We start from the raw sequence: 19428 nt of genomic DNA on the forward strand, positions 1-19428 counted from the left end.
GCTCAGGGGCCTATTTTGCCACGAAGCTTCCAGAAGGCCGAAGGAGAGACGAAGTGGGGCCACAGGGCGCCGCCACACTAGGGCGGCGCGGCCCAGGGGGGCCCGCGCGGCCCTAGCGTGTGGGGCCCCCGTGATGCCTCCTGACCTGCCCTTCCGCCTACATATAGTCTTCGTCGCGAAACCCCCAGTACGGAAAAGCCACGATACGGAAAACCTTCCAGAGACGCCGCCGCCGTCAATCCCATCTCGGGGGATTCAGGAGATCGCCTCCGGCACCCTGCCGGAGAGGGGAATCATCTCCCGGAGGACTCTACACCGCCATGGTCGCCTCCGGAGTGATGAGTGAGTAGTTCACCCCTGGACTATGGGTCCATAGCAGTAGCTAGATGGTTGTCTTCTCCTCATTGTGCTTAATTGTCGGGTCTTGTGAGCTGCCTAACATGATCAAGATCATCTATCTGTAATACTATATGTTGTGTTTGTTGGGATCCGATGGATAGAGAATACTATGCTATGTTGATTATCAATCTATTATCTATGTGTTGTTTATGATCTTGCATGCTCTCCGTTATTAGTAGAGGCTCTGGCCAAGTTTTTACTCTTAACTCCAAGAGGGAGTATTTATGCTCGATAGTGGGTTCATGCCTCCATTAAATCTGGGACAGTGACAGAAAGTTCTAAGGTTGTGGATGTGCTGTTACCACTAGGGATAAAACATTGATGCTATGTCCGAGGATGTAGTTATTGATTACATTACGCACCATACTTAATGCAATTGTCTGTTGTTTTCAACTTAATACTGGAAGGGGTTCGGATGATAACCTGAAGGTGGACTTTTTAGGCATAGATGCATGCTGGATAGCGGTCTATGTACTTTGTCGTAATGCCCAATTAAATCTCACAATATTCATCATATCATGTATGTGCATGGTCATGCCCTCTTTATTTGTCAATTGCCCAACTGTAATTTGTTCACCCAACATGCTATTTATCTTATGGGAGAGACACCTCTAGTGAACTGTGGACCCCGGTCCATTCTTTTACATCGATACAATCTACTGCAATACTTGTTTTGCTGTTCTCTGCAAACAATCATCATCCACACTATACATCTAATCCTTTGTTACAGCAAGCCGGTGAGATTGACAACCTCACTGTTTCGTTGGGGCAAAGTACTTTGGTTGTGTTGTGCAGGTTCCATGTTGGCGCCGGAATCCCTGGTGTTGCGCCGCACTACATCTCGCCGCCATCAACCTTCAACGTGCTTCTTGGCTCCTACTGGTTCGATAAACCTTGGTTTCTTACTGAGGGAAAACTTGCCGCTGTACGCATCACACCTTCCTCTTGGGGTTCCCAACGGACGCGTGTTGTACGCGTATCATAGAGCTTGTTGAAATTTGGTTTGCATGATTGGTCTCTCTAAAGTCTAGATATTTCTAGTAAGGGTTTGAACAACAAGGAAGACAGTGTAGAGTCTTATAATGCTTGCAATATATTCTTATGTCAGTTTTGTTGTACCGGTTCATACTTGTGTTTGCTTCAAACAACCTTGCTAGCCTAAGCCTTGTATTGAGAGGGAATACTTCTCGTGCATCCAAAATCCTTGAGCCAAAAACTATGCCATTTGTGTCCACCATATATACCTACTACATGGTATTTCTCTGCCATTCCAAAGTAAATTGCTTGAGTGCTACCTTTAAAATTCCATTCTTTGTCTTTGCAATATATAGCTCATGGGGAAAATACCTTAAAAACTATTGTGGTATTGAATATGTACTTATGTATCTTATTTCTTAATAGGTTGCTTGTTGAGCGGTAACCATGTTCCTGGGGACGCCATCAACTATTTCATCTTTGTTGAATATCATGTGAGTTGCTATGCATGTTCGTCTTGTCTGAAGTAAGGGAGATTTATCATGAGTTGAATGGTTTGAGCATGCATATTGTTAGAGAAGAACATTGGGCCACTAACTAAAGCCATGATCCATGGTGGAAGTTTCAGTTTGGACAACAATCCTCAATCTCTTATGAGAATATTATCTGTTGTTGAATGCTTATGCATTAAAGAGGAGTCCATTATCTGTTGTCTATGTTGTCCCGGTATGGATGTCTAAGTTGAGAATAATCAAAAGCGAGAAATCCAATGCGAGCGTTCTCCTTAGACCTTTGTACAGGCGGCATAGAGGTACCCCTTTGTGATACTTGGTTAAAACATATGTTATGCAATGATAATCCATGTAATCCAAGCTAATTAGGACAAGGTGCGGGCACTATTGGTATACTATGCATGAGGCTTGCAACTTATAACATATCTTATACATAACACATATGCTTTATTACTACCGTTGACAAAATTGATTCTATGTTTTCAAAATAAAAGCTCTAGCACAAATATAGCAATCCCTGCTTCCCTCTGCGAAGGGCCATTCTTTTACTTTTATGTTGAGTCAGTTTACCTATTTCCTTCCATCTTAGAAGCAAACACTTGTGTTAACTGTGCATTGATTCTTACATACTTGCTTATTTGCATTCATCATATTACTTTGTGTTGACAATTATCCATGAGATAAACATGTTGAAGTTGAAAGCAACCGCTAAAACTTATATCTTCCTTTGTGTTGCTTCAAAACTTTCTACTAAGAATCTATTGCTTTATGATTTAACTCTTATGCAAGTCTTATTGATGCTTGTCTTGAAAGTACTATTCATGAAAAGTCTTTGCTATATGGTTCAGTTGTTTAACCATTGTCTTTACCATTGCTTCGAATCACTTCATTCATTACATATGCTTACAATAGTATTGATCAAGATTATGATAGCATGTCACTTCAGAAATTATCTTTGTTATCGTTTACCTACTCGAGGACGAGTAGGAACTAAGCTTGGGGATGCTTGATACGTCTCAAACGTATCTATAATTTCTTATGTTCCATGCTACTTTTATGATGATACTCACATGTTTTATACACACTTTATGTCATATTTATGCATTTTTCGGCACTAACCTATTGACAAGATGCCGAAGAGCCAGTTGCTGTTTTCTGCTGTTTTTGGTTTCAGAAATCCTACAAAGGAAATATTCTCGGAATTGGACGAAATCAACGCCCAGGGTCTTATTTTTCCACGAAGCTTCCAGAAGACCGAAAGGATCACGAAGTGGGGCGACGAGGCGCTGCCACACTAGGGCCACGCAGCCTAGGGGGGGCCTGCGCCGCCCTAGCGTGTGGGCCCCTCGTGACGCCTCCTGACCTACTGATGCTAGCACGCAGTCGACGTGCCCGTTGGGACCCCCAAGCGGAAGGTATGATGCGTACAGCGGCAAGTTTCCCTCAGTAAGAAACCAAGGTTTATCGAACCAGTAGGAGCCAAGAAGCACGTTGAAGATTGATGGCGGCGAAGTGTAGTGCGGCGCAACACCAGGGATTCCGGCGCCAACATGGAACCTGCACAACACAACCAAAGTACTTTGCCCCAACGTAACAGTGAGGTTGTCAATCTCACCGGCTTGCTGTAACAAAGGATTAGATGTATAGTGTGGATGATGATGTTTGCAGAGAACAGTAGAACGAGTATTGCAGTAGATTATATTCGATGTAAAAGAATGGACCGGGGTCCACAGTTCAGTAGAGGTGTCTCTCCCATAAGAATAAGCATGTTGGGTGAACAAATTACAGTTGGGCAATTGACAAATATAGAGGGCATGACAATGCACATACATGTTATGATGAGTATTGTGAGATTTAATTGGGCATTACGACAAAGTACATAGACCACTATCCAGCATGCATCTATGCCTAAAAAGTCCACCTGCAGGTTATCATCCGAACCCCCTCCAGTATTAAGTTGCAAACAACAGACAATTGCATTAAGTATGGTGCGTAATGTAATCAACGAATATATCCTTAGACATAGCATTGATGTTTTATCCCTAGTGGCAACAGCACATCCACAACCTTAGGGGTTGCTGTCACTCCCCCAGATTTAATGGAGACACGAACCCACTATCGAGCATAAATACTCCCTCTTGGAGTTACAAGCAAAAACTTGGCCAGAGCCTCTACTAGCAACGGAGAGCATGCAAGATCATAAACAACACATGATAGATTGATAATCAACATAACATAGCATTCACTATTCATCGGATCCCAACAAACACAACATATAGTATTACAGATAGATGATCTTGATCATGTTAGGCTGCTCACAAGATCCGACAATGATAGCACAATTAGGAGAAGACAACCATCTAGCTACTGCTATGGACCCATAGTCCAGGGGTGAACTACTCACACATCACTCCGGAGGCGACCATGGCGGTGTAGAGTCCTCCGGGAGATGATTCCCCTCTCCGGCAGGGTGCCGGAGGCGATCTCCTGAATTCCCCGAGATGGGATTGGCGGCGGCGGCGTCTCTGGAAGGTTTTCCGTATCGTGGCTCTCGGTACTGGGGGTTTTGCGACGAAGGCTTTAAGTAGGCGGAAGGGCAGGTCAAGAGGCGTCATGGGGGCCCCACACAACAGGGCCGCGCGGGCCCCCTGTAGGCCGCGCCGCCCTACTGTGGCGGCGCCCCGTGGCCCCACTTCGTCTCCTCTCCGGACTTCTGGAAGCTTTGTGGAAAAATAGGCCCCTGGGCGTTGATTTCGTCCAATTCCGAGAATATTTCCTTACTAGGATTTCTGAAACAATAAACAGCAGAAAACAGCAACTGGCTCTTCGGCATCTCGTTAATAGGTTAGTGCCGGAAAATGCATAAATATGACATAAAGTATGCATAAAACATATAGGTATCATCAATAAAGTAGCATGGAACATAAGAAATTATCGATACGTTGGAGACGTATCAGCATCCCCAAGTTTAGTTCCTACTCGTCCCGAGTAAGTAAACGATAACAAAGATAATTTCTGAAGTGACATGCCATCATAATCTTGATCAATACTATTGTAAGCATATGTAATGAATGCAGCGATCCAAAGCAATGGTAAAGACAATGAGTAAACAACTGAATCATATAGCAAAGACTTTTCATGAATAGTACTTTCAAGACAAGCATCAATAAGTCTTGCATAAGAGTTAACTCATAAAGCAATAAATTCATAGTAAAGGTGTTGAAGCAACACAAAGGGAGATTAAGTTTCAGCGGTTGCTTTCAACTTGTAACATGTATATCTCATGGATAGTTGTCAACATAAAGTAATATGATGAATGCAAATATGCAAGTATGTAAGAATCAATGCACAGTTAACACAAGTGTTTGCTTCTTGAGGTGGGAGGAAATAGGTAAACTGACTCAACATAAAAGTAGAAGAAAGGCCCTTCAAAGAGGGAAGCATCGATTGCTATATTTGTGCTAGAGCTTTTATTTTGAAAACAAGAAACAATTTTGTCAACGGTAGTAATAAAGCATATGTGTTATGTAAATTATATCCTACAAGTTGCAAGCCTCATGCATAGTATACCAATAGTGCCCGCACCTTGTCCTAATTAGCTCGGATTACCTGGATTATCACCGCAATACATATGTTTTAACCAGGTATCACAAAGGGGTACCTCTATGCCGCATGTACAAAGGTCTAAGGAGAAAGCTCGCATTGGATTTCTCGCTTTTGATTATTCTCAACTTAGATATCCATACCGGGACAACATAAACAACAGATAATGGACTCCTCTTTAATGCTTAAGCATTCAACAACAATTAATTTTCTCATTAGAGATTGAGGATTGTTGTCCAAAACTGAAACTTCCACCATGAATCATGGCTTTAGTTAGCGGCCCAATGTTCTTCTCTAACAATATGCATGCTCAAACCATTCAACTCATGGTAAATCGCCCTTACTTCAGACAATACGAACATGCATAGCAACTCACATGATATTCAACAAAGAGTAGTTGATGGCGTCCCCAGGAACATGGTTATCGCACAGCAAGCAACTTAATAAGAAATAAAATACATAAGTACATATTCAATACCACAATAGTTTTTAGGCTATTTGTCCCATGAGTTATATATTGCAAAGACTAAGGATAGAAATTTAAAGGTAGCACTCAAGAATTTACTTTGGGATGGCGGAGGAATACCATGTAGTAGGTAGGTATGGTGGACACAAATGGCATAGTTATTGGCTCAAGGATTTGGATGCACGAGAAGTAATCCTTCTCAATACAAGGCTTAGGCTAGCAAGGTTATTTGAAGCAAACACAAGCATGAACCGGTACAGCAAAACTCACATAAAAACATATTGCAAGCATAATAAGACTCTACACTGTCATCCTTGTTGCTCAAACCCTTACTAGAAAATATCTAGACTTTAGAGAGACCAATCATGCAAACCAAATTTCAACAAGCTCTATGTATTTGTTCACTAATAGGTGCAAAGTATATGATGCAAGAGCTTAAACATGATCTATAACAATTGCCAAGTATCAAATTATCCAAGACATTCTACCAATTACCACATGTAGCATTTTCCGTTTCCAACCATATAACAATTAACGAAGCAGTTTATCCTTCGCCATGAACATTATGAGTAAAGCCAAAGACATATTTGTCCATATGCAATAGCGGAACGTGTCTCTCTACCACACAATGAATTCTAGGATCCATTTTATTCAAACAAAACAAAAAACAATCAGACGCTCCAAGCAAAGTACATAAGATGTGACGGAATAAAAATATAGTTTCACTAGAGGAACCTGATAATGTTGTCGATGAAGAAGGGGATGCCTTGGGCATCCCCAAGCTTAGATGCTTGAGTCTTCTTGAAATATGCAAGGATGAACCACCGGGGCATCCCCAAGCTTAGAGCTTTCACTCTCCTTGATCATATTGTATCATCCTCCTCTCTTGATCCTTGAAAACTTCCTCCACACCAAACTCAAAACAACTCATTAGAGGGTTAGTGCATAATTAAAATTCACATGTTCAGAGGTGACATAATCATTCTTAACACTTCTAGACATTGCACAAAGCTACTGAAAGTTAATGGAACAAAGAAATCGATCAAGCATAGCAAAACTAGCAATGCGAAATAAAAGGCAGAATCTGTCAAAACAGAACAGTTCGTAAAGACGAATTTCTAACAGGCACCAGACTTGCTCAAATGAAAATGCTCAAATTGAATGAAAGTTGCGTACATATCTGAGGATCACTCACGTAAATTGGCATAATTTTCTGAGTTACCTACAGAGGTTTAGGCCCATATTCGTGACAGCAAGAAATCTGTTTCTGCGCAGTAATCCAAATCTAGTATGAACCTTACTATCAAAGACTTTACTTGGCACAACAATTCAACAAAACTAAGATAAGGAGAGTTTGCTACAGTAGTAACAACTTCCAAGACTCAAATATAAAACAAAGGTACTGTAGTAAAATCATGGGTTGTCTCCCATAAGCGCTTTTCTTTAACGCCTTTCAGCTAGGCGCAGAAAGTGTGTATCAAGTATTATCAAGAGACGAATCATCAACATCATAATTTGTTCTAATGATAGAATCAAAAGGTAACTTCATTCTCTTTCTAGGGAAGTGTTCCATACCTTTCTTGAGAGGAAATTGATATTTAATATTACCTTCCTTCATATCAATAATAGCACCAATAGTTCGAAGAAAATGTCTTCCCAATATAATGGGACAAGATGCATTGCATTCAATATCCAAGACAACAAAATCAACGGGAACAAGGTTATTGTTAACCGTAATGCGAACATTATCAACCCTTCCCAAAGGTTTCTTTGTAAAGTTATCAGCAAGATTAACATCCAAATAACAATTTTTCAATGGTGGCAAGTCAAGCATATTATAGATTTTCCTAGGCATAACGGAAATACTTGCACCAAGATCACATAAAGCATTACAATCAAAGTCATTGACCTTCATCTTAATGATGGGCTCCCAACCATCCTCTAACTTCCTAGGAATAGAAGTTTCAAGTTTTAGTTTCTCTTCTCTAGCTTTTATGAGAGCATTTGTAATATGTTTCGTAAAGGCCAATTTTATAGCACTGGCATTAGGACTTTTAGCAAGTTTTTGTAAGAACTTTATAACTTTAGAGATGTGACAATCATCAAAATCTAAACCATTATGATCTAAAGCAATGGGATCATTATCCCCAACATTAGAAAAAATTTCAGCAGTTTTATCACAGGCAGTTTCAGCAGTTTTAGCAGTTTCAGGCAGTTTTTCACTCTTTGCATTAGAAGTGGAAACATTGCCAACACAAATTCTTTTACCATTAATAGTAAGAGGTGCAGCAACATGTGAAGCATTAGCATTGCTAGTGGTGGTAATAGTCCAAACTTTAACTACATTGTCTTCTTTAGCATTTTCTTCTTTCTCCCACCTAGCACGCAATTCGGCCATCAATCTTATATTCTCATTAATTCTAACTTGGATGGAGTTTGCTGTAGCAAATGACTTAATATCTTTATTTTCATTAGGCATAGGCTTTCGATTTCAAAAGATCAACATCAGCAGCAAGACTATCGACTTTAGAAGCAAGTATATCAATTTTCCCAAGCTTTTCTTCAACAGATTTGTTAAAAGCAGTTTGTGTGCTAATAAATTCTTTAAGCATGGCTTCAAGTCCAGGGGGTGTATTCCTATTATTGTTGTAAGAATTCCCATAATAATTACCATAATCGTTACCATTATTATAAGGATATGGCCTATAGTTGTTACTAGAATTGTTCCGATAAGCATTGTTGTTGAAATTATTATTTTTAATGAAGTTCACATCAACATGTTCTTCTTGGGCAACCAATGAAGCTAAAGGAACATTATTAGGATCAATATTTGTCCTACCATTCACAAGCATAGACATAATAGCATCAATCTTATCACTCAAGGAAGAGGTTTCTTCGACAGAATTTACCTTCTTACCTTGTGGAGCTCTTTCCGTGTGCCATTCAGAGTAATTAATCATCATATTATCAAGAAGCTTTGTTGCATCGCCTAGAGTGATGGACATAAAGGTACCTCCAGCAGCTGAATCCAATAAGTTACGCGAAGAAAAATTCAGTCCTGCATAAAAGGTTTGGATGATCATCCAAGTAGTCAGTCCATGGGTTGGGCAATTTTCATATTCATAGATGATAGATTGATAATCAACATAACATAACATAGTATTCCATATATGATAGAGTGATAATCAACATAACATAGTATTCCATATTCATCGGATCCCAACAAACGCAACATGTAGCATTACAGATAGATGATCTTGATCATGTTAGGCAGCTCACAAGATCCAACAATGATAGCACAATTAGGAGAAGACGACCATCTAGCTACTGCTATGGACCCATAGTCCAGGGGTGAACTACTCACACATCACTCCGGAGGCGACCATGGCGGTGAAGAGTCCTCCGGGAGATGATTCCCCTCTCCGGCAGGGTGCCGGAGGCGATCTCCTGAATCCCCCGAGATGGGATTGGCGGCGGTGGCGTCTCTGGAAGGTTTTCCGTATCGTGGCTCTCGGTACTGGAACTATTATCGACGAAGGCTTAAGTGGGCGGAAGGGTAGGTCAGGGGGCGCCACGAGGGCCCCACACAACAGGGACGCGCGGGCCCCCTGTAGGCCGTGCCGCCCTACTGTGGCGGCGCCCCGTGGCCCCACTTCGTCTCCTCTTCGGACTTCTGGAAGCTTCGTGGAAAAATAGGCCCCTGGGCGTTGATTTCGTCCAATTCCGAGAATATTTCCTTACTAGGATTTCTGAAACCAAAAACAGCAGAAAACAGCAACTGGCTCTTCGGCATCTCGTTAATAGGTTAGTGCCGGAAAATGCATAAATATGACATAAAGTATGCATAAAACATATAGGTATCATCAATAAAGTAGCATGGAACATAAGAAATTATCGATACGTTGGAGACGTATCACCTACCCTTCCGCCTACTTAAAGCCTTCGTCGCGAATACCCCAGTACCGAGAGCCACGATACGGAAAACCTTCCAGAGACGCCGCCACCGCCAATCCAATCTCGGGGGATTCAGGAGATCGCCTCCGGCACCCTGCCGGAGAGGGGAATCATCTCCCGGAGGACTCTTCATCACCATGATCGCCTCCGGATTGATGTGTGAGTAGTTCACCCCTGGACTATGGGTCCATAGCAGTAGCTAGATGGTCGTCTTCTTCTCATGTGCTATCACTGTTGGATCTTGTGAGCTGCCTAACATGATCAAGATCATCTATTTGTAATGCTACATGTTGCGTTTGTTGGGATCCGATGAATATGGAATACTATGTTATGTTGATTATCAATCTATCATATATGTGTTGTTTAAGATCTTGCATGCTCTTCGTTGCTAGTAGAGGCTCTGGCCAAGTTGATACTTGTAACTCCAAGAGGGAGTATTTATGCTCGATAGTGGGTTCATGCCTCCATTTAATCTGGGACAGTGACAGAAAGTTCTAAGGTTGTGGATGTGCTGTTGCCACTAGGGATAAAACATCAATGCTTTGTCTAAGGATATTTGTGTTGATTACATTACGCACCATACTTAATGCAATTGTCTGTTGTTTGCAACTTAATACTGGAAGGGGTGCAGATGCTAACCTGAAGGTGGACTTTTTAGGCATAGATGCATGCTGGATAGCGATCTATGTACTTTGTCGTAATGCCCAATTGAATTTCACACTACTCATCATGATATGTATGTGCATTGTCATGCCCTCTTTATTTGTCAATTGTCCAACTGTAATTTGTTCACCCAACATGCTATATCTTATTGGAGAGACACCACTAGTGAACTGTGGACCCCGGTCCATTCTTTTACATCGAATACAATCTACTGCAATACTTGTTCTACTGTTCTTAGCAAACATCATCTTCCACACCATACATTTAATCCTTTGTTACAACAAGCCGGTGAGATTGACAACCTCACTGTTAAGTTGAGGCAAAGTATTTGGATTGTGTTGTGCAGGTTCCACGTTGGCGCTGGAATCCCTGGTGTTGCGCCGCACTACACTCCGCCACCAACGACCTTCACGTGCTTCTTGACTCCTACTGGTTCGATAAACCTTGGTTTCTTACTGAGGGAAACTTGCTGCTGTACGCATCACGCCTTCCACTTGGGGTTCCCAACGGGCGTGTGCTTTACACGTCAACACCCCTTCTGCACTAGGAGGCTCGGCGGCACTGACTTCAACTGTCTCCTCACGCATGCCGAGAACATCGGTGATACGTCTCTGACGTATCGATAATTTCTTATGTTCCATGCTACTTTATTGATGATACCTACATGTTTTATGCATACTTTATGTCATATTTATGCATTTTCCGACACTGACCTATTAACAAGATGCCGAAGAGCTAGTTGCTGTTTTCTGCTGTTTTTGGTTTCAGAAATCCTAGTAAGGAAATATTCTCGGAATTGGACGAAATCAATGCCCAGGGGCCTATTTTTCCACGAAGCTTCCAGAAGACCGGAGGACTTACGAAGTGGGGCCACGAGGCGGCGCCACAGTAGGGCGGCGCGGCCCAGGTGCTGGCCGCGCGGCCCTAGCATGTGGGCCCCTCGTGACTCTCCCGACTCTGCCCTTCCGCCTACAAATAGTCTTCGTCGCGAAACCCCCAGTACCGAGAGCCACGATACGGAAAACCTTCCAGAGACGCCGCCGCCGCCAATCCCATCTCGGGGGATTCAGGAGATCGCCTCCGGCACCCTGCCGAAGAGGGGAATCATCTCCCGGAGGACTCTACACCGCCATGGTCGCCTCCGGAGTGATGTGTGAGTAGTTCACCCCTAGACTATGGGTCCATAGCAGTAGCTAGATGGTTGTCTTCTCCTCATTGTGCTTCATTGTCGGATCTTGTGAGCTGCCTAAGATGATCAAGATCATCTATCTGTAATACTATATGTTGTGTTTGTTGGGATCCGATGGATAGTGAATGCTATGTTATGTTGATTATCAATCTATTATGTGTTGTTTATGATCTTGCATGCTCTCCGTTGCTAGTAGAGGCTCTGGCCAAGTTTTTGCTTGTAACTCCAAGAGGGAGTATTTATGCTCGATAGTGGGTTCATGCCTCCATTAAATCTGGGACAGTGACAGAAAGTTCTAAGGTTGTGGATGTGCTGTTGCCACTAAGGATAAAACATCGATGCTATGTTCGAGGATGTAGTTGTCGGTTACATTACGCACCATACTTAATGCAATTGTCTGTTGTTTACAACTTAATACTGGAAGGGGTTCGGATGATAACCTGAAGGTGGACTTTTTAGGCATAGATGCATGCTGGATAGCGGTCTATGTACTTTGTCGTAATGCCCAATTAAATCTCACAATACTCTTCATATCATGTATGTGCATTGTTATGCCTTCATTATTTGTCAATTGCCCAACTGTAATTTATTCACCCAACATGCTAATTCTTATGGGAGAGACACCTCTAGTGAAATGTGGACCCCGGTCCTATTCTTTACATCGAGTACAATCTACTGCAATTGTTCTTTACTGTTTTCTGCAAACATCATCATCCACACTATACATCTAATCCTTTGTTACAGCAAGCCGGTGAGATTGACAACCTCACTGTTTCGTTGGGACAAAGTACTTTGGTTGTGTTGTGCAGGTTCCACGTTGGCGCCGGAATCCCTGGTGTTGCGCCGCACTACATCCGGCCGCCATCAACCTTCAACGTGCTTCTTGGCTCCTACTGGTTCGATAAACCTTGGTTTCTTACTGAGGGAAAACTTGCCGCTGTACGCATCACACCTTCCTCTTGGGGTTCCCAACGGACGCGTGCTGTACGCGTATCAAGACTGTTTTCTGGCGCCGTTGCCGGAGATCTGAAGAAAAGTTACATCACAAAGATCTCTAACTCCCACGTCAACTACACGCCATCAACTGTTTTCTGGCGCCGTTGCTGGGGAGATCAAGACACGCTGCAAGGAGAGTCTCCACTTCCAATCTCTTTACTTTGTTTTTGTCTTGCTTTATTTTATTTAGTACTTTGTTTGCTGCATTATATCAAAACACAAAAAAATTAGTTGCTAGCTTTACTTTATTTACTGTCTTGTTTGCATTCTCCATATTAAAAACACAAAAAAATTTAGTTATTTGCATTTTACTTTTGCTACCATGTCTAGTTCTGCACCTGTTACTTCTTCACCTGAGGAATTAGTCTTCACTTTCAAACAAGGGGATGAGGAGAGTTTTAAAGATGCTTGGTCCAGAATTTTTGATTCTTATCGTAAAGCTGAACCTCAAATGACTCTAAGATTGCTTCTTAGTAACTTTTATTTTGGGCTTATGATTCGCTATAGATATGCCTTGGATGCTGTAGTGGGAGGAGATTTCCTTCATTGCAATGGGGATCAAGCTTTTAATGCCATAAAGAAGTTGGTTGCATCACATGATTCAGCTAATAACTTTGATTCAGCCCTTATTAGCATTTATAATAGATTAAACACTCTTGAGACAAGTGCATCTCGCTTGAACGAAAATTATAGCTATGTTCGTAATCGTCTTGATCAAGTTTTAGTGAACTCTGAACCTTCATTATGGGACCCTACTATTAAAATTGTTATCTGTGGTAAAACTTTTTATGCCAATTGTGATATTATGTCTGAATTTCGCCTTATGCCTAAGAGTATTCATGAATCTTTGACACTTTGGGGACTCGTTGAAGGGGGAAAAGGAATATCTCTTATTGATAACTCTGTTATAATTCCTAAGGGAATAGCCGCAGGTGTGCATACCACCATTCTTGGAAGAACAATATCCATTGATTATCTTGTTATTGAATGTGCAGGAACAGGACAAATCACACTCGGAAGATCCCTGCTGAAACTATTGGGAGCAGTCATAGATGTGGGAGAAGGCACCCTAAAATTCACCTCTACACCAGGGGCTAGACATGTATTCCCTAAATCAAAGAGTAAGAAAAAGAACAAGAAAGGTAGGTGTAAAGCCCAAGGTAATGTTGATGCTTTATCTCTTGATAATACTTGATACACACTTTCTGCGCCTAGCTGAAAGGCGTTAAAGAAAAGCGCTTATGGGAGACAACCCATGATTTTACTACAGTACCTTTGTTTTATATTTGAGTCTTGGAAGTTGTTACTACTGTAGCAAACTCTCCTTATCTTAGTTTTGTTGCATTGTTGTGCCAAGTAAAGTCTTTGATAGTAAGGTTCATACTAGATTTGGATTACTGCGCAGAAACAGATTTCTTGCTGTCACGAATCTGGGCCTAAACCTCTGTAGGTAACTCAGAAAATTATGCCAATTTACGTGAGTGATCCTCAGATATGTACGCAACTTTCATTAAATTTGAGCATTTTCATTTGAGCAAGTCTGGTGCCTGTTAGAAATTCGTCTTTACGAACTGTTCTGTTTTGACAGATTCTGCCTTTTATTTCGCATTGCCTGTTTTGCTATGCTTGATGGATTTCTTTGTTCCATTAACTTTCAGTAGCTTTGTGCAATGTCCAGAAGTGTTAAGAATGATTGTGTCACCTCTGAACATGTAAATTTTAATTGTGCACTAACCCTCTAATGAGTTGTTTTGAGTTTGGTGTGGAGGAAATTTTCAAGGATCAAGAGAGGAGGATGATATACTATGATCAAGGAGAGTGAAAGCTCTAAGCTTGGGGATGCCCCGGTGGTTCATCCCTGCATATTCCAAGAAGACTCAAGCATCTAAGCTTGGGGATGCCCAAGGCATCCCCTTCTTCATCGACAACATTATCAGGTTCTTCTAGTGAAACTATATTTTTATTCTGTCACATCTTATGCATTTTGCTTGGAGCGTCTGTTTGTTTTTTGTTTTTGTTTTGTTTGAATAAAATGGATCCTAGCATTCATCTTGTGGGAGAGAGACACGCTCCGCTGTTGCATATGGACAAATATGTCCTTGGCTTTTACTCATAATGTTCATGGCGAAGGATAATCTGCTTCGTTAATTGTTATATGGTTGGAAACAAAAAATGCTACATGTGGTAATTGGTAAAATGTCTTGGATAATTTGACACTTGATAATTGTTATAGATCATGTTTAAGGTCTTGCATCATATACTTTGCACCTATTAGTGAAGAAATACATAGAGCTTGTTGAAATTTGGTTTGCACGATTGGTTTCTCTTAAGTCTAGATATGTTCTAGTAAGGTTTGAGCAAAAAGGATGACAGTGTAGAGTCTTATAATGCTTGCAATATGTTTTTATGTGAGTTTTGCTGTACCGGTTCATGCTTGTGTTTGCTTCAAATAGCCTTGCTAGCCTAAGCCTTGTATTGAGAAGGATTACTTCTCGTGCATCCAATCCTTTAGCCAAAAACTATGCCATTTGTGTCCACCATACCTACCTACTACATGGTATTTCTCCGCCATTCCAAAGTAAATTGCTTGAGTGCTACCTTTAAACAATTCAAAATTCATTACCTCTGATTTGTGTCAATGTTTAATAGCTCATGAGGAAGTATGTGGTGTTTATCTTTCAATCTTGTTGGGCAACTTTCACCAATGGACTAGTGGCTTCATCCGCTTATCCAATAATTTTGCAAAAAGAGCTGGCAATGGGATTCCCAGTCCCAAATTAATTAACAAAAATAGACACTCCTCCATGGTATGTGATTGTTGGACGGCACCCGAAGGATTTGGTTAGCCATGGCTTGAGAAAGCAAAGGTGGGGAGGAGTGTCATCATAATAAAACTAAAATAAAAAGGCACTCCTTCATGGTATGAGATTGTTGGCAGGCACCCGAGGATTCGGTTAGCCATGGTTTGTGAAAGAAAGGTTGGAAGGAGTGCCACCCAAAAATAAAATAAAATGGGAGCCGCTCTTTGAAGGTTTGTCTGGCAAGGGGGTTAGAGTGCCCACTACCATTCGTTGACAACAACAAACACCTCTCAAAATTTACTTTTATGCTCTCTTTATATTTTCAAAATAAAAGCTCTAGCACAAATATAGCAATCGATGCTTTCCTCTTTGAAGGACCATTCTTTTACTTTTATGTTGAGTCAGTTTACCTATTTCCTCCCACCTCAAGAAGCAAACACTTGTGTTAACTGTGCATTGATTCTTACATACTTACATATTTGCATATTTGCATTCATCGTACTACTTTATGTTGACACCTATCCATGAGATATACATATTACAAGTTGAAAGCAACCGCTGAAACTTAATCTTCCTTTGTGTTGCTTCAATACCTTTACTACGAATTTATTGCTTTATGAGTTAACTCTTATGCAAGACTTATTGATGCTTGTCTTGAAAGTACTATTCATGAAAAGTCTTTGCTATATGATTCAGTTGTTTACTCATTGTCTTTACCATTGTCTTGGATCGCTGCATTCATTACATATGTTTACAATAGTATGGTCAAGATTATAATGGCATGTCACTCCAGAAATTATCTTTGTTATCGTTTACCTACTCGGGACGAGTAGGAACTAAGCTTGGGGATGCTGATACGTCTCTGACGTATCGATAATTTCTTATGTTCCATGCTACTTTATTGATGATAACTACATGTTTTATGCATACTTTATGTCATATTTATGCATTTTCCGACACTAACCTATTAACAAGATGCCGAAGAGCCAGTTGCTGTTTTCTGTTGTTTTTGGTTTCAGAAATCCTAGTAAGGAAATATTCTCGGAATTGGACGAAATCAACGCCCAGGGGCCTATTTTTCCACGAAGCTTCCAGAAGACCGGAGGACTTACGAAGTGGGGCCACGAGGCAGCGCCACAGTAGGGCGGCGCGGCCCAGGTGCTGGCTGCGTGGCCCTAGCGTGTGGGCCCCTCGTGACTCTCCCGACTCGCCCTTCCGCCTACAAATAGTCTTCGTCGCGAAACCCCCAGTACCGAGAGCCACGATACGGAAAACCTTCCAGAGACGCCGCCGCCGCCAATCCCATCTCGGGGGATTCAGGAGATCGCCTCCGGCACCCTGCCGGAGAGGGGAATCATCTCCCGGAGGACTCTACACCGCCATGGTCACCTCCGGAGTGATGTGTGAGTAGTTCACCCCTGGACTATGGGTCCATAGCAGTAGCTAGATGGTTGTCTTCTCCTCATTGTGCTTCATTGTCGGATCTTGTGAGCTGCCTAACATGATCAAGATCATCTATCTGTAATACTATATGTTGTGTTTGTTGGGATCCGATGGATAGTGAATGCTATGTTATGTTGATTATCAATCTATTATGTGTTGTTTATGATCTTGCATGCTCTCCGTTGCTAGTAGAGGCTCTGGCCAAGTTTTTGCTTGTAACTCCAAGAGGGAGTATTTATGCTCGATAGTGGGTTCATGCCTCCATTAAATCTGGGACAGTGACAGAAAGTTCTAAGGTTGTGGATGTGCTGTTGCCACTAGGGATAAAACATCGATGCTATGTTCGAGGATGTAGTTGTCGGTTACATTACGCACCATACTTAATGCAATTGTCTGTTGTTTACAACTTAATACTGGAAGGGGTTCGGATGATAACCTGAAGGTGGACTTTTTAGGCATAGATGCATGCTGGATAGCGGTCTATGTATTTTGTCGTAATGCCCAATTAAATCTCACAATACTCTTCATATCATGTATGTGCATTGTTATGCCTTCATTATTTGTCAATTGCCCAACTGTAATTTGTTCACCCAACATGCTAATTCTTATGGGAGACACCTCTAGTGAACTGTGGACCCCGGTCCTATTCTTTACATCGAATACAATCTACTGCAATTGTTCTTTACTGTTTTCTGCAAACATCATCATCCACACTATACATCTAATCCTTTGTTACAGCAAGCCGGTGAGATTGACAACCTCACTGTTTCGTTGGGACAAAGTACTTTGGTTGTGTTGTGCAGGTTCCACGTTGGCGCCGGAATCCCTGGTGTTGCACCGCACTACATCCCGCCGCCATCAACCTTCAACGTGCTTCTTGGCTCCTACTGGTTCGATAAACCTTGGTTTCTTACTGAGGGAAAACTTGCCGCTTTACGCATCACACCTTCCTCTTGGGGTTCCCAACGGACGCGTGCTGTACGCGTATCAATCGGCAACACCTTCACCAAGGTCGGCGCGTCGGTGAACCCCCACTCCTTCCGCGCCAAGCACAAGGCGCTTGGCATGCACCTCCGCAGCTTCCAGCGGGTGGAGATCTCCGGCGGGCGCATGCCTCCGCTCAAGCCCAAGGCTCCCAAGGGGAGCAACAAGTGGAGGCAGAGGCAGATGGGGTAGGCGGAGTCCTGGACGTGTGCTGCTGCTGCCTCCTATTTTGTTGTAGGGATCCCTTTAATGTTAGCTAGGGATCCCTTGTTGTTATGTTGTTAGTATGATGGTGCTGTGAAGAACCTCGAACCCGTTACTATGTTTGGCTGCTGTATGCAGCTTATTATCTATGGAGGGATCCCTATTATCTATCCCTATTCTACTATATGACTGTGTGAATTTATCTTACATTCCCTGTAGATTTGCTTCTAGATTTAACTATATACATATGGACTAGATGGAGTACTAGATTTGCTGCCATATTGGGCAAACAACGAGGGCCAAAAGGCACAAATAATTGATACTAATTAGGTGAAAAAAGACAGAGAGAAGGAGGCGGAAAAGGTACTCTTAAAAGGGAAAATGCCAATTTGGGCCGAGAGAGACAAAACCCAGCTCCTGCTCACGTGCAACCAAACGCTATCGCCTCATGTCCCACGCGGTCCCTTTCTACCAGCCCCACGCGACGCGGGTCCACACGACGCGATCCCACACGTCAGCACGGAACGGTCAACTAAACGGGAATCCTGCCGTGGGAGCTTCTTCTGCGGGTTTCAAACAAGGACTTGGGGAAAACTGAGGAAAAACTAAGGAGCTGGGGAAAACTGAGCACAACTAAGGACCCGAGGGCACAGAAATAGAAATCCCAAAATTAAAACCCTAGGCTAACTAGGGTTGTTGCATTGATGCCTACTCGTCTTCTAGCATTGATAGTGTTGAATGTAGATGGGCTGCACCCCAATAAGGCAGCCCATATAGTCTACAATTCCTGAAATCTCAAGGCCCATCACGTTGGCAGCTTGGGACAACCTTGGGGGACAAAGTTTAGTCCCACATTGCTAGTTGGGAGAGAGTTGAAGTGGTATATAAGGGCTGCTGTTCTAGTCCTTCCAAGTGAGTGAGATTAGAAGGAGCCCTCGCGCACTCCTCCTCCTCCGCCCGCCCCGCCTCGGCTTGGCACGGCACTGCACGCACGCACGTCGCGTTTCGTGACTCGAGTTCGAGTTCGAGACACACTCAAGGAAGGCTAAATTTTTGCTTGATGCACCAACTGAGTTGGGTACGTGTCGACCTGCATGTGCATGCTCGCCGCGTGTCCCTGACTTCCTGCGCGTGACAACGCGGTTGGAGCGGCTCTCCTCCTAGGCTATACAAGGAGACCGATCAGATCTGGAGAACGGTGCTCTTAGATCTCTCGCGCGAAGTTCTTTTTTTACTGTG

The sequence above is a fragment of the Lolium perenne genome, chromosome 6 (genome assembly GCF_019359855.2).
Source record: "Lolium perenne isolate Kyuss_39 chromosome 6, Kyuss_2.0, whole genome shotgun sequence".
NCBI classification, from domain to species: Eukaryota; Viridiplantae; Streptophyta; class Magnoliopsida; order Poales; family Poaceae; genus Lolium; species Lolium perenne.